Source organism: Prionailurus viverrinus, chromosome A2 (assembly GCF_022837055.1).
Source record: "Prionailurus viverrinus isolate Anna chromosome A2, UM_Priviv_1.0, whole genome shotgun sequence".
In the NCBI taxonomy this organism is placed as follows: domain Eukaryota; kingdom Metazoa; phylum Chordata; class Mammalia; order Carnivora; family Felidae; genus Prionailurus; species Prionailurus viverrinus.
In genome coordinates, this window is record NC_062562.1 from 54,548,302 (window position 1) to 54,555,862 (window position 7,561).

General features: G+C 42.6%; 1 protein-coding gene across 1 annotated transcript in view; it reads right to left on the reverse strand.

Moving 5' to 3' along the window:
* The window catches only part of CA2H3orf20 (chromosome A2 C3orf20 homolog), a 99,191-nt gene that overhangs the window by 88,902 nt on the left and 2,728 nt on the right, over nt 1-7,561 (reverse strand). The window contains 2 exon segments of the mRNA XM_047849153.1: nt 112-168; nt 3,000-3,070. The gene's annotated coding sequence lies outside the window, so the exon portion shown is untranslated.

Genomic DNA, 7,561 nt, shown 5'->3' on the forward strand with positions numbered 1-7,561 from the left:
ATTCCAGAAATGGTTCCAGGGACAGTCATACAAACCAAGTACCTCTTGGGAGGGACCCTGCAGGGCTGGAGGAGTGGAAAGGATGGGGAAGGGCGAAAGGTTCCACCGTACCTTTTATAGTTAGAGACCTGAGAGCGAGAGATCTTCTTGTAATTTAGTAATAAAAATCTGCAAAGAACAAAAAGATGCTATTGGCTGTCTGGAGGGGGTGATGTGGAAGTTCCTGGTGGTGATGCAAGGGTGGGCATGCAATCATTCAACATGTACATCCAAGGGCAGACAGAGAATACATTTTCTCAATTCAATGACTAATATTGGCCACATTTCATCAAAGCAAGGTTTTAAGCAATTGATTGTAAGATGCACCATCGTACAAGAAAGAAAAAAAAAATCAATGTAAGATGCCACTGACTATAAGACATATCACAATTTAAGAGATGTTAAAATGGGGGAAATGCCTATCTTAAAATCAATGAACTATAATAAATATTTCCCCACTTTAATAGAATTTCTTGAGGGCTCTGCATGCTCATCAAGTAGACATGTGTGGCGTAGCAAAGAAGCATATTTGTGGCTGGGTCATCTGAACACCATTAGGTGCTATGGTGGTTGTTACCCTTACTTCTAAATTGTGTTTTATTTGTATTTTCTCAATATATATCAAAAATAGACCACTGGTTGGAGTGCCTGGCAGGCTCAGTCAGAAGAGCATGTGACTCTTGATCTTGAGGTCACGAGTTCAAGCTCATTGAGTATAGAGATTACTAAGAAAAAAAAAATCAACTTAAAAAAATAGAACACCAATTGAAGAGAGGGAGTGTGAAGAACAGTTTGATAAACACAAAAATAGCTGGGAAAATCCACAGATAGACTTCGAGGGTTTTGTAATCAGATCTGAAAGTTTCATTTATCTAATCAAAATGAACCCCATAAGGACATTCTTTAGTAGCATATCAGTCTAAAATACATTGACAAAAAATGTAAAGTCCACTTCTTAATCTTGTGCTACAAGAAAAGGATGATTTATTTCTTTTTAATTCCAGAGGGGCTTTGTGAGAATATGAGCCTCTGCAAAAGATGCTGAAGAATCTAGAACATGTCACAAAAGCTGACCTAAGGGAAGCTTAGAGCAGACGGGGTAGGGTCCTCCCCCACCACCTTTGCCAGCATTTTCCATGCCATGCAGGCCAGCTGCCCCTGTGGTCTGACTTCAGTGGCCCCCAACCAGCACACCAGTAACACCGGCTGAGGAAGGACTGCTGGCCAGTGCCTTCTGGCAATCCTTGTCACCACAGCCTTCCAATCATCACTTCTACCTTCCATCCTGACAACCACTCACGATGCCAAGGTGCCTCTTCTCCTGCCAATCTTCCCTCTTTCATTTCTCAAACCATGCCCCCTGGAGCCACCCCAAAGTCACCCGTGGGGTATACAACCGGCATATACCAGAGCACGCTCAGGGCCACGATCTGGTGCGACCACCCCAGGGTGAGATTACTCACTTTCCTATTCACTGATGAGGAATCAGAGGCTTAGGGAGACAGAGCTCCTGATCAGGCAGGAGTTGCCTATATGCAAAGTCTTGGCACAGAAGCTGTCCAAGCACACTGTGATTTCCCCACGGCCTTCGAGCTGCCTCTGCCCATCTATCAGCAACAAAATCCCCAAGGAACAAGAGCTCCATAGAGCAAACCCTTATGACATTCTGGTTTACAGAGAAGTGGCTTCCTATGTCTATTTGCTGACCCCCTGGCATCTCTATTCCTCAGCTTTGGAGACTCAGAAAAAAATAGTTCATTTTTTAAATGAGAAGTCTGCAGAACAAAGAAACCACTCAGAATCTCCATCATCTGGGCAACCAGCCAGATGGATCTGACCCTGACCAAGCAAGGCAGATTTTTTTTTTTTTAAGCTAAGACTCAAATGAAGAGAAGACAAATACAGTCCTTGAAATGTTAACTGGTTTGGGGAACTTCTCCCCACCCTCCCTACCAGTTCATTTCTTTTGAAGTTAACTTTGAAGATAAGTCTTACAAACAGATAAAAGCTGGTTTTTAAAGCGACTTTATTGAGGTATAATTCACACGCCATACAATTCACCCTTTTAAAAGTGTACGGTGGTTTTTAGTATATTCAAAGTTGTGCAATGAACACCACTATCTAATTTTAGAACATTTTCATCATCCCCAAAAGACATTCATTAGCAATCGCTCCCCATTCCCCCTCACTCCTAGGCAACCACTAATCTAGTTTCTGTCTATAGATTTGCCTGTTCTTGGCATTCCACATAAATGGAATCATACACTATGTTGTCTTTTGTGACTGTCTTCTTTCAGTCAGCATGTTTTCAAGGTTCATCCATGTCACAGAATGTGTCAGTACGTCATTCATTTTTATGGCAGAATAATATCCCATTATATGGATAGACCACAATTTGTTGATCCACTCATTATTTGACGGACATTTTGGTTGCTTCCACTTTGGGCTATCATGAATAGTAATACTATGAACACTCGTGTACAAGTTTTTGCGTGGATGGATGTCTTCACTCTCCTGGGTGTATATCTAGAAGTGAAATTGCCAGGTCATATGGCAACTCAATGTTTAACATTTTGGACCATCAGACTGGTTTCCAAAGTGGCTACACCACTTTACAGTCCCACCAGCAATGTAGGAGGATTGTAATTAATCCGGGTCCTTGTGAACACTTGTTACTATGTCTTTTTGATTCTAGAGCCATTCTAGAGGGTGTGAAGTGGCATCTCATTGTGATTCTGATTAGCATTTTCCTAATGCCTAATGATGGTGAGCATCTTTTTGTGTGTTTATTGACCAATTTATATCTTCTTTATAGAAGAGTCCATTTGCACCTAAAAGCTGTTTTTTAAAAGAAAAATGTCATTTAAAATTTGCTATTACCATACACTTACTTTATTTACATTATATTTAAGTATGATAATATAATCAACATAAATATTATATTTATAATTTCTACTTACCTGTATTTATTGCCATATATTTATCTCTTCAAAATTCAGCTAGACGTACCCATGTGACTAAATTCTGGCCTCTGAAATGAAAGCAGAGCTTCTGGGTAGGACCCTGAGACATGTTTTTACAGGAAGCTACCTTCATGGACTTGCTCTTTCCTCACAGCCCTTCTCTTTCCTCCTCTCTGTAGCTCAAGCAACCATGAGGTTACCTTGCAGAGGGAAGCCACGCATTAAAGGGGGCTGAGCAGAGCGCCGGAGCCTGGGCTCCTGATGACACAGCGACACCCCCACACCAACAATCGGCCACCGACCTCTAAACTGGTTTCACAGGGCAGAATGAACCACTTTATTCAGATCTCTATCCTTGCAGTCAAGTGTGATTCCTGATTGACAACCAGCCATGTTGGAACACCATCCCACCCTCCTTTCTATGTAAACATTTTTTATGATTCGGTCATTCATTTTTCCATCACTGAGACATGGGCCTTGCCCTCAACTAGCTCAACGTTTAACAGGCAGGTCGGACTTAGAACAAAATTGACTCATAGACTATAGGATAAGGGTCACACTACAGAAAAATATACACAGGCCATGAAAACCCAAAGAAAAGGATCTAATGGAAGCAGCACTGAAGATGGTTATAAAAGATGAGCGGAGGTTGCTACGCAGATGGGAAGGAGAAGGCATTCTAGGCAAAAGGAACAATATGTACATGGGAACAGAAGCATCAAAAGCATGGTGGGCTCAGAGCACTACAAAACACATCAGCATGATTGGGGTCTGTGGGAGAACAGTAGACAAAGTTGGAAAAGTGGTCTCACATCAGATCACCAAAAGGCCTTGCCAAAGAAGGTCATGCCAAAGAATTTGCATGTTATGCAATCAAATATTCAAATGTATTGTCTTTAATCACTAATTGTGTCCCATGTGGCAAATCTCATCTCTGCATATGAAGAGCAGGGGCCGTGTCTTCTCTCTCTTTCATAGTGTCCATATTATTAACTACAGTGCTGCTATAAGCAACTGAAAACTATTTGTGGCATCGAAGTCCCATGAATAGCCTGAAAGACCCATGCGGGTGGCCATAAGCAAAGTTTCAAGAAACACCTCCCACAAAGAAATGAAAGGATCATGCAATAAGTTTATAAAGCATATAGAAGATGACCACAGGCCCAGGGGCTTCTTCATTCCATTTACTTACTGTCTGGCTGCTCTGTCCCAGAGGATAGATCTGAGGGGAGAAGAAGGCACACAAAGCTACAATGACAAGTCAGAGTGCTCTCTGCAAGGGAGAATGGAAGCCCAGAGAAGATAGTTACCACTGGGTAGTGAAGAGCTTAGGCTAGGTGACCTTGAACCCAGCACTTGGATCTGTGTGATATTCTCAAGGGCACTAGTCCCCACCTCCCAGGACTGTGAGGAGTAAGTGCGGTGATGCACGTACAGGGTTGGCGCAACTCCTAGCACACAGTTAAGTGCTCAATGAATGTTAAATAGCAAACGGAAATTATTTGGAGCGGTCCAAAAAGGTTGCACAATGGAAATGACAGAAACTGCTCCGGAGACAAGCTGACTAGGAAACAAGGTGAGGAAGAGCATTCTGGGTGATGGGAACTTGCTCAGGGCAGAGGCTCTAAACTGCCTGGCAAGTTTGGGGAACTGGAAGTAAGTAGAGCGGGTGATGGGTTAGTGTCAAGTGGGGAGGGGCCGTGCGTGGGAGGGGCAGAAAGGGGCCAGCTGTAAAATGATGAGCCTGGACTTCATCTTGCAGGTGATGGGAAACCATGGAAGGACTGCCAGCAGAGGTGGCATCCGTATTTTAGGGTACTCCTCCCAGGGGCTGGCAGTGTGGTGGGAAGGAGTGTAAGAAGCCCAGCTGCTGTAGAGATTAGCCAAGGAGAGGAACCAAATCACAGTACCCTGATTTCTGCCTACAGGACAAAGGGATTTCTAGTCCTTGGTGCACCCGGAAGGGTACTTGAAAAATACAGACACAGCAAGCTGAGCACAAGCAGAACACGGGTGAAAAGTGGGAAAGTTCTGAACAGGCTTTGGGAAAAGCAAGTGCATGTAATCAGAAGGAAGCTGGGTGGGGGGTGAGGAATCGGGTGTAGGTTTAGAAGAAAAACGGGCATCCTTCCTTCCCATTATTGGCACTGACCCAAGAATGTATCTTTTAGAAGTTTATACAGCTGTATACTTAAAAACAAAAAGCTGTAAACTTAGCCCTCTCAGGTCACCTGGTCCTGGCTTTCTTTGCTATTTTCTCTAGTTTCTGGCTCTCTGTAGTTTTAATCAGAAATGCTTTGATAAAGACAGAAAGCAGTGCAGATGTAACTGCGTGCCTGCAATCAGTGAGCAAGCCCAGCTTTAGGCTAGGACAGGCATGAGAATGAGCCCTCACTCAGTGCACAAAAGAGGTGGAGATGGGACTAGGAAAATTAACAGACACTGTCCTCTCTGCTATTCAATACAGAAAGCATGTTCTGGACAGATGCTTGAATTCTCTAGGCAGATGAGAAGAAGAAAGGGCTGAGCTGGAGAGAGAAGTGATCTGAGAGGAAGCAGAGTGGGGGCCAGCGCACATGATCAAGCTTAACCACCTGCCACCGAGGAAGGTTTACACAGGAGACTGAAACCTTATGGTTACTGCTTATCCTAGAGCAGAATTCACTTGCAAACCACCTGCATCCTCCACCAGGGAGATTTATCACGACATCAAGGGCCCTTATTAAGATGGTCTCCCGGCAAGACCCATCAAGGAACATAAAAATGATCGTCCCTTTGACCCAGTAATCTCACTTCTGAAAACAATGCCCAAAGGGATGATTTAAAAGGAGAGAAGCTACTGGAATAAAGACCAATGCTGGCTGAGCCAAACAAAAAAGATGCCTATAGCTACTTCATTCCTAATACTGAAATAATGCACCCGGCCAACAACTGAGGAAGGGTTTAAGAATGATGCAGATGAATCTGATGAACTATCAGGTACCAATTAAAAATATCTGAGCAGCTCAGTTTCAAACATGTTAAAAAAATTTTTTCAATGTTATGTTTACATTGGTTACGTATACCTTAAAACTTATGCAGGTCATTGGAAGCAGGGACAAAAAGCCTTTCCTAAGGTAAAGATCTTTGCAAATTATGAAAAAATGCTCAACATCAGGGAAATGCAAATCAAAACCACAATGGGGTATATCACGTCACACCTGTGAGAATAACTATTATCAAAAAGACAAAAAATAACAGGTGTTGGGGAGAATTTGAAAAAACTGGAACCTTGGTACACAGTGGGAATGTAAACAGGTGCAGCCACTATGGAAAACAATATGGAGGTTCCTCAAAAAATTAAAAATCGAACTACCAGGATCCAGGATCCAGGAATTCCACTTCTGGGTATTTATCCAAAGAAAACAAAAACACTAACTGGAAAAGATATACGCAGTCATGTGTTAACTGCAGCATTATTTACAATAGCCAAGATATGGAAGCAACCTAAGTGTCCATCGATGGATGAACGGAGAAAGAAGATTTATATACACAGTGGAGTATTATTCAGCCACAAAAATAAGGAAATCTTGCCATATGCCACAACGCGGGTGGGCTCTGAGAGCATTACGCTAAGTGAAAGAAGTCAGAGAGGCAAGTACCCTGTGATCTCTTACATGTGGAATCTAAAACAAATACCAAACAAAAACAAAAACCAAGCTCACAGGGACAGAGAACAGATTGGTGGTTGCCACAGGCAGAGGATGGAATGGACGAAACGGATAAAGGGAGTCAAAAACTGCCAAGTTCCAGTTATCAAATAAGCAAGCCATGGGGATGTAATGTACAGGATGGTGACTACAGTTAACACTGGATTACATATTTCAAAGGTGCTAAGACAGTAGACTTCAGAAGTTCTCATCACAAGAAAAAGAATTCTGCAACTAGGTGTGGTGATGGATGATACCTAGATTCGTTATGGTGATCACTTCACGATACATACAAATATTAAACCTTTATGGTGTACAATGAAACTAATATGTTGTATGTAAATTATACCTTGATTAAAAAAAATCTATTGATTACTGAAGACAGTAAATCTTGGGTCTCCTACAAAAACAGCAGTGCCATTCTCAGACATGTTTGTGACCTGGGAGAACCGGCTATGAGCAGAACCTATTTTTGTGTTTCTGTTTTTCATAAACAACCCTGAACAACATGTGCAGAGAGGTGTGGGGCAGGGAAGGGGCGATGAGGGGTCGAGTATCTAAAACTACTCCTCATATTCAAGTTCAAGGAAGCTTAATTGCTGATAACTCTCAGAAACAGAAACAGAGGGGCAGGCACCTGAGTAGCTCAGACAATTAAGCATCCCACTTCAGCTCAGGTCATGATTTCGTGGTTCCTGAGATCGAGCCCTACATCGGGCTCTGCACGGACAGTGTGGAGCCTGCTTCGGATTTTCTCTCTCCCTCTCTCCCTCTGCCCTTCCCCTACTTGCACACACATATACTCTCTCTCCCAAAATAAAAAAAACCTTAAAAAAAAAAAAAAAAAAGAAACAGGAACAGAATACAATG